We start from the raw sequence: 8,305 nt of genomic DNA on the forward strand, positions 1-8,305 counted from the left end.
GTTAGGGGGGTTTGGGTTTGAGAATAATCTAAGGGAACGTGGATAAATTGGTAATTACGAGTGATTTGACCCCTAAGATAATTTTGTTTTGAAAAGTTATGTCGCAAGTATGGGTTCCATTCTTGGTCAGGTAGCGGTGGTAGTATCTTTGTTAAGTAGCTTTTGACTTGCATATAGCTAAAGAGATCAATCGGGTGATCCGGAAACTTAGAACATAACTCCATAAAGGAGAACATCCTACGCTCTTCTATGTTCACAAATTGCCCCACAGAAGTGAGCCCCAGCCTGTACCACCTGTGGTAGACGGCAGCAGGGTTACCACTCTGAAAGTCAGGGTTACATACCAAGGGCATATGAAGAGATAGCAGAGGAGAAAGATGAAAGAGAGATCTTATCTTCTGCCATGCCTTCCATGTAGTAAATAGTAAGGGGTTGGCCCTTGTTTCCCTCGTCAAGCTCCCATAAGGAAGATGCAAGAGTCCTGATAAAGCGTTCCCCATGAACAATGCCGAGTCTAGAGGTGAGGAGGTGTATACGGAGGTGTTGTGGATCCAGTCAGAGATATACCGATATAAAGCTGCCAGATTGTAGTGTTTAATATTGGGGAAGTTGATCCCCCCGTTACCCCTGGACTGTTGAAGGATGATATAGGCTATTCTGGATCTTTTCCCGCCCCAGATAAAGGTTCTATAGAGATAGTTGATTCTGCGCTCGTCTTTGGGTGTGAGGTAAATTGGGAGAGTGTGGAAGAGGTACAGGAGGCGTGGGAATTCTGTCATTTTGAGTAGATTAGCTCTGCCCAGATAAGAGAGTGTAAAGTGTTTCCAGGAGAGGAGCGTCTTCTCCAGTTCCGTTATATAGTGCGATATGTTGGTGCTATAGAGTGCGGACGGGCGTTTCGTGATTCGGACTCCTAGATATGTGAGGGCCTGAGAGTTCCATTTAAATGGGAATTTGCGTGACCACAGGGGTGCGGAGGGGCCTTTCAGTAACATCGCTTCTGTCTTATCTAGGTTCAGAGTGTAACCGGACAGTCGCCCCACCCCCTCCAATTCACTCAAAAGAGGGTCTAGGACCTGCTTGGGGCTAGATACTGCTAGTAAAATGTCGTCTGCAAAAGCGGCCACTTTTATTTCTATATTACGTAGTTTAATGCCCTGAAAAGTAGATGTCTGGGAGAGATGACGCAAGAGGGGGTCTAAGGCGAGATTAAAAAGGAGGGGGGATAGGGGACAACCCTGCTTGGTGCCCCTAAAAATATCTATCGGAGCCGTGTTATGCCCATTGACCGTCACACTAGTCGCACACCCAACACGAAGAGATTGCAGGAATTGTGTAACAGTCGGTCCAAGGTTCGTACGCTCCATTACCTCATCGAGAAAAGGCCTTGCGACAGTGTCGAAGGCCTTCTCAGCGTCAAGGCTCATCAGCATGTTAACTGGTTGATCCTGCTCCTGCGCCATGACTGTGGCTGCAACAGCTGATCTTATATTCTTGATACTAGTCCTGCCTTGTGTGAAACCCATTTGAGCTTCGCATAAAAGGTCGGGGAGCACAACCTGGAGTCTGTCAGCCAATATCCTTGCCAGTAATTTATAGTCTTGATTGAGTAGGGAAATTGGCCGATAAGATTGGGCCAGAGACGGGTCTTTATTTGGCTTTGGTAAGAGAACTGTGCGAGACTCCGTGAATCGATCAATGGGCATTTGGCGTATAAAGGCGTCGTTAAATAAATTAGTGAGAGTGGGGATTATTTGGGGGGCCAGTATTTTATAATATTCCGCCGGGAATCCGTCCGGACCCGGTGTTTTGCCGTTGGAGGTCAGAGAGATGGCCCGTCGCACTTCCTCCTCCTGTATGTCCGAGTTCAGCAAAGATTGCTGATCTTCAGATATGGAGGGCAAATTTATGGTGTCCAGAAAGGTATTGATATCTGGGAGGGATGCTGGGGCCGCTCTATAAAGGTCTTCATAATAGTCAGAGAAAATCTGCGCTATATCAGAAGCGTCGGTGACAAGGGAGCCGGTGGTAGGGTGCCGCAGGGATAAAATGGGCTTGAATGGACGTCTTTGCTTAGTGAGTGTGGCGAGTAATTTTCCAGTTCTATTTCCCCATCTATAAAATTTATTGTCTGTGTTTTTTACCTGCCAATGGGATTCCTCGTGGACAACAGTGTCTAGTAGATGCCTGGCCGTCTGATAAACTGTTTGGTTATACGCAGAAGAATCTGCTGCATATGTGCGCTGAGCGGTCAGTAAAGCCTTGTGTAAGGCGTCAAAGCGCTCCCTTCTCGTTTTCCGCCTACGGGACAGATAGCTGATGACATGACCTCTCATTACAGCCTTAGAAGTCGCCCACAACAAGGGGGAGTCATCCGTATGAGAGTCGTTGTCGTCCAAGAATTGACTCCAATATGTTTGGAGATACTGTTTAAAGTCATCAGAATCTGCCATGTACGCAGGAAACCTCCATATTCTAGTTCTCACATTGGATGGGGATAAGGATAACGACATTGTAATTGGAGCATGGTCTGATATGGTGATTGGATGTATATGTGATGAGTAATGTGCCTCAAACAGGGGGGAGGATATCAAAAAGTAGTCAATACGGGAGAATGTTTTATGGGCTACAGAATGACACGTGTATTCTCTCGCCCCAGAATCCATCACCCTCCAGGGATCGCACACATTGCGGGAGTCAATGAGAAGAGTGAGGGAGGTGGTCGCTACCTGGGACTGGGGTGTAGAAGGGGACCTGTCTAGTGTGGGGCATTGTACAAGATTGAAGTCGCCTCCAATTATTAAGCGACAGTTGGGGAAGCTCGTTATGATTTGGAGAACCTCTGGGAAAAAGCTTTGTTGGTCGTGATTAGGGGCGTAAATGTTCACCAGTAAATATGCTATCCCGGCTATTAAGACCTGTAGTATTAGGTACCTGCCCTGAGGGTCTGCTATGGAGTTCTCTACAGTGTATTGAATGTCCCTTCTGAAAAGTGTCGCGACCCCCCGCGAAGAGGAAGAATGTGAGGCAGAAAGGCAATCCGCTAGCCACGGAGCTTTCAAGTTGCTTTGCGTGCCTGATCTCCAGTGAGTCTCCTGAAGAAAAATAATGTCAGGGGAGAGATGGTTAAGCACTTTTTTCCTCTTCAGGGGCGTGTTCAGTCCTGCTACATTCCAGGAGAGGAATTTAATATGGGGATGGGTACTAAAAGTGTCAGGGTGTAGTGTGTTTGGGGTACTCATCCTGTGTCGAGGTGGTAGATTCGGGTCAGAGGTAGTGAAAGCCAGATGCTGCACCCCACGGTCCCAGCGAGCCGCGAGTACAGCCCCTTCCCACTGCTGATGCCATTACAAGCGGGAGTCACGCCTCCCATCACCTGAAAAAGGATAAAATACATGAGCGAACATAAGTAACACAAAAAAAACATAGAAACATAGAAACAACAAAAGTTATAGCGGCATTAACCAGTAACTGGTGTTCTGCTGTGAACACAACTGCCGCAGTTTGCGCTTTAATTCGCCAAGGTAAGCTAAGTAAGCACATGTCCATTGGTAGGAGGGCTAACTTTTCCTCTCAAAAGGTCTTCATAATCCTTCATCCTGCACTTCCAGATGGAGGTCTCTGCGGGCCAGGATCGGATCCTCAAACATCAGCGTACGGTCCCCCATTTGCACTTTCAGCTTGGCCGGGAAGAGAAGTTGGAATCGAGTGTTCTGTTCGTATAACAGGCGGCAGATTGGAGCGAAGGCTTTTCTCTTCTGGGCGACCGTTGCCGAGTAATCTTGGAAAATCAGGATTTTGGAGTTATTCACGTGGAGGTTCCCCTGCTGCCTGTACGCTCTCAAGACTCTTTCTTTTATCGCCCAGTGTAGGTACTTGGCGATTACTGGACGTGGCCTATTGTCTCCCGCATTCCCCCTGGTTCTGGGCGGTCCCAGCCTGTGCACTCTCTCAATCATGAGGGGGTCGCGTCCCAGGTCAATGTTGAGGGCTGTGGGTAGATCTTTGGTGATGTAGTCCAGTAGCTGGTCGTTTGTCACGCTTTCAGGGATGCCCACGAAGCGCAAATTGCTGCGCTGATCCCTATTTTCTAGATCATCCAATTTATCTCTCAGGGCTTGGGATGTGGCTTGACTTTGCCTCAAGGCGACCTCCATTGTGGCGATAGAATCTTCCGCTGTATTAAACCGTGTTTCCATATCTGCTATTTTTTGTGAATTTGAAGTGATTTGCGCCAATGCAGAATTTATGGACGTGTGTTAGATATCCAGCCGCTTGTCGAAGAGAGGAAGCAGAAGTTTGGAGACCTCCTGTGCCACTAAGGTCGCCTGAAGTGAGTCAGTTTCCGAGTCATGCGAAGGACTGTTCTGTGGGGTTAGTCTGGGTGGCGTGACGTCGTCATCAGGAAGACGTTCTGGGGTGAACTGATGTTGAGAGCTGGAACCTCTGTTAGAAGAAGATCTGGGAGTTTGTTTATCCCCCTTCATATGGGTTTTGGATTTCTGCATTTTGGAGTACGGGGGTATCCCGGGCGTCCGGGCGGCACAAGAGCGGGCAGGTTGATCTCTCAAAGATTTCGTCAAATATTTGTCCATGTCACGCTCCCCTATCAGGGGAGGGAGCACGAGAGATTTTACAGACAATGAACAGGCAGCAGAGGCAAATAGAAGGAAAGTAGCCCACAGCACGTTACATCTTTACAGACCCATCAGCATGTGCAGGGGTTTGGAGGGATCTTTATAACAAAACATAGTGGGTTCAGCAAACAATGTCCTGTGCAAACGATGAAGTGAACTAAGGCGGGTCAAAGGGGAAGTTTCTGAGGCGCAATAAATCCTTGATTCTTCCTACAATGTTGACGTAGTGCACACAGTTAGGAGAGTCGCGCTGAGTAGTCCCTGGCTGGGGGTTACACCGGGGTTCTCCCCCCGTGCGATGTGTATACCAGTCCCTGGGCAGTAAGAATGGACGTCAGGCCCAGCAGTGCCACCCGCGAGATCGTGCCCGGGTGTTTTCACGTGGGTATTGCCCCACACAAGATATTGGTCTGGGTCACAACTTGGCTATTTGGTATTTGGGGGTCCTCACCTGGGGTCTGCCCCACTTCTCCTCCCTTTCCCAGCACTTTTCCTATCAGGCTGCAGTTGCCTTCATCCGCCACAAGATGGCAGCAGAGTAGTGGCTTTTCAAGATGGCGGCCGGGGCGTGGCTTCTCGCGAGGTTTGCCTCGCGCAAGATGGCAGCCGGGATCTTCCCCTGCCAGATTAGCAATGCCCTTCGGTGTACAATGATGGCCAATCGGGGGGTCACGCAGCAGTCCACAGGGAAGATCTCCCTCCCCCTTATGTCCTCTTCCTCCCTTCTCCTTACCGGCCTGTTTGGTGTAGGTGCTGCTCAGCCACAGTCTGGCCTCGCCTCCTCCAAGATGGCCGCCGGAAGGATCTTCTTCTGCAGGAGACCCAGGTAGGATGATTTGTGCCAGCTGTAATATCACTTTTGATGGCGGGTCACCCCGATCCACTGTCTCCCCTAGCAGGGGGGATCCCCAATCCAGGGCTCTTCTCCCACTGGGCGTTTGTCTTCAGCCGCGTGACTGGGCCAGGGACACCCGCACTTCTTTCGGCGTTCCACCGCCCACGGCTCCGGGGCGATTCAAATCGGAGCCTCTCTGGGGTCTCTCCGAGCCCCCCGTGTCAGGGGAATTGCCTGCAACGTCCCCCGAGGCAGGATGGCCAGGATACAGCCCGGATGGTCTCAGGGCACAGAGGAGCTCTCTCTAAAAGCGGCCATCCACGATGCCCCGCCCCCGGAAGTCCCCCTGGGAATATTTAGTAGCGTGGCGCATATAGGAAGGCGGCTGGCCACATAGAGGGTGCTGTAGATAGTGACACACCCACCTTGAAGATAGGGCCATTCCCCCTGTAGATCGTGCTACCCCCCTGTAGATAGCTCCATTGGGACACCTTGTAGGAGCGGAATCCCCAGCCAGAGCATAGGCAGGGGATTCCGCTCCAGGAGAAGCCCCTGATGTCACTGTCCATATATGAATAGTGACATCAGGGGTCCCTCTAGGAGCAGAATCCCCAGCCAGAGCATCAGCAACACTCTGGCAGGGGATTCCGCTCCAGGAGTAGCCACTGACATCACTGTCCATATAATGGACAGTGACGTCAAGGGCTTCCCTGGGCACAGCGCTCAAAGTAGCGCTGTGCCCAAGTAGTCCTTGGCGAGTGGAGGAGCTCCCTCTGCTCCTCCGCTCTGAACTAATGCTGAAGCAGGGAGCTGACGGTTACCTGCTTTATTATTGGGTTCAACTGTCTCTGCCTCCAGAGGACGCAGATACATTTGACAGCAAGACAGAACCCTGACCGCCCAGGACAGAGGGATACCGCCTGGAATCCGGGACTATCCCACTGAATCCGGGACGGTTGGGACATATGTGTCATATGGTGTTCCAAAACAGCTTAAAGAGGCTCTGTCACCAGATTGTGCAACCCCTATCTGCTATTGCAGCAGATAGGCGCTGCAATGTAGATTACAGTAACGTTTTTATTTTTAAAAAACGAGCATTTTTGGCCAAGTTATGACCATTTTCATATTTATGCAAATGAGGCTTGCAAAAGTACAACTGGGCGTGTTGAAAAGTAAAAGTACAACTGGGCGTGTATTATGTGCGTACATCGGGGCGTGTTTACTACTTTTACTAGCTGGGCGTTCTGAAGAGAAGTGTCATCCACTTCTCTTCACAACGCCCAGCTTCTGGCAGTGCAGCACTGTGACGTCACTCACAGGTCCTGCATCGTGTCGGCACCAGAGGCTTCAGATGATTCTGCAGCAGCATCGGTGTTTGCAGGTAAGTCGATGTAGCTACTTACCTGCAAATGCTGATGCTGCTGCAGAATCAAGTGTAGCCTCTGGTGCCGACACGATGCAGGACCTGTGAGTGACGTCACAGATCTGCACTGCCAGAAGCTGGGCGTTGTGAAGAGAAGTGGATGATACTTCTCATCAGAACGCCCAGCTAGTAAAAGTAGTAAACACGCCCCGATGTACGCACATAATACACGCCCAGTTGTACTTTTACTTTTCAACACGCCCAGTTGTACTTTTGCAAGCCTCATTTGCATAAATACGAAAATGGTCATAACTTGGCCAAAAATGCTCGTTTTTTAAAAATAAAAACGTTACTGTAATCTACATTGCAGCGCCGATCTGCTGCAATAGCAGATAGGGGTTGCAAAATCTGGCGACAGAGCCTCTTTAAGTAAAGTGTCACATTTGTGAAAAAAATTAAATTTTTATTTTTTTGGGCCTAGTTTGGGCAAATTCTGTAAAAAATGTGGAGGGTGAAAACATACAGTGAACCCCCAGAAATAGACTTTAGAGTGTCTAGTTCGTAAAACACAATGTTTTTTTTTTTTAGCATTATTTATTAGACTTCAAGTCCATACATTAATACCATGGTGTAAAAAACGCAATTAGACATTTTAATGCGCAATTGGAAAAAGGAACTTGTGTTTTATACTATATTTTTGGCCCAAAAATATAAACTATACCTCCAAGTCAGGTGTCCTTATTATCAGGATAAATTAAAAAATATATTTCAATACATGTGTATGAGACAAATACCTTTATTTTTAGGCCGGATTTACACGAGCGTGTGCGTTTTGCGCGCACAAAAAACGCTGCGTTTTGCGCGCGCAAAAAACGCTGCGTTTTGCGCGCGCAAAAGGCATTTGACAGCTCCGTGTGTCATCCGTGTATGATGCGCGGCTGCGTGATTTTCACGCAGCCGCCATCATAGAGATGAGGTAGTCGACGCCCGTCACTGTCCAAGGTGCTGAAAGAGCTAACTGATCGGCAGTAACTCTTTCAGCACCCTCATCAGTGAATGCCGATCACAATATACACCAACCTGTGAATAAAAAAAGACGTTCAAACTTACCATGAACTGCCTGCTTCCTCCAGTCCGGTCTCCCGGCCGTTGCCTTGGTGACGCGTCCCTCTTTTGTCATCCGGCCCCACCTCCCAGGATGACGCGGCAGGCCATGAGACCGCTGCAGCCTGTGATTGGCTGCAGCCTGTGCTTGGCCTGTGATTGGCTGCAGCTGTCACTTGGCCTGAATTGTCATCCCGGGAGGTCGGACTGGAGGAAGGAGCCGGGACTTATCGGTAAGTCCGAACTTCTGTTTTTTTTTACACGTATATGTATATTGTGATCGAAAGTCACTGTCCATGGTGCTGAAACAGTTTAAGTCTTTGAGCACCGTGGGCAGTGACTGTCTCCTGACGTCGCGTACCCGAA

General features: G+C 49.2%; 1 long non-coding RNA gene across 1 annotated transcript in view; it reads left to right on the forward strand.

Annotated features, from left to right (window-relative positions):
* The first annotated feature begins 5,291 nt into the window (after window positions 1-5,291).
* Window positions 5,292-8,305, forward strand: part of LOC142742320 (uncharacterized) — a 102,846-nt gene continuing 99,832 nt past the window's right edge. Inside the window, exon 1 of the long non-coding RNA XR_012881350.1 lies at window positions 5,292-5,463. This is a non-coding gene — a long non-coding RNA (uncharacterized LOC142742320). The remainder of the gene's footprint in view (window positions 5,464-8,305) is intronic.

The sequence above is a fragment of the Rhinoderma darwinii genome, chromosome 2, assembly GCF_050947455.1.
Source record: "Rhinoderma darwinii isolate aRhiDar2 chromosome 2, aRhiDar2.hap1, whole genome shotgun sequence".
NCBI classification, from domain to species: Eukaryota; Metazoa; Chordata; class Amphibia; order Anura; family Rhinodermatidae; genus Rhinoderma; species Rhinoderma darwinii.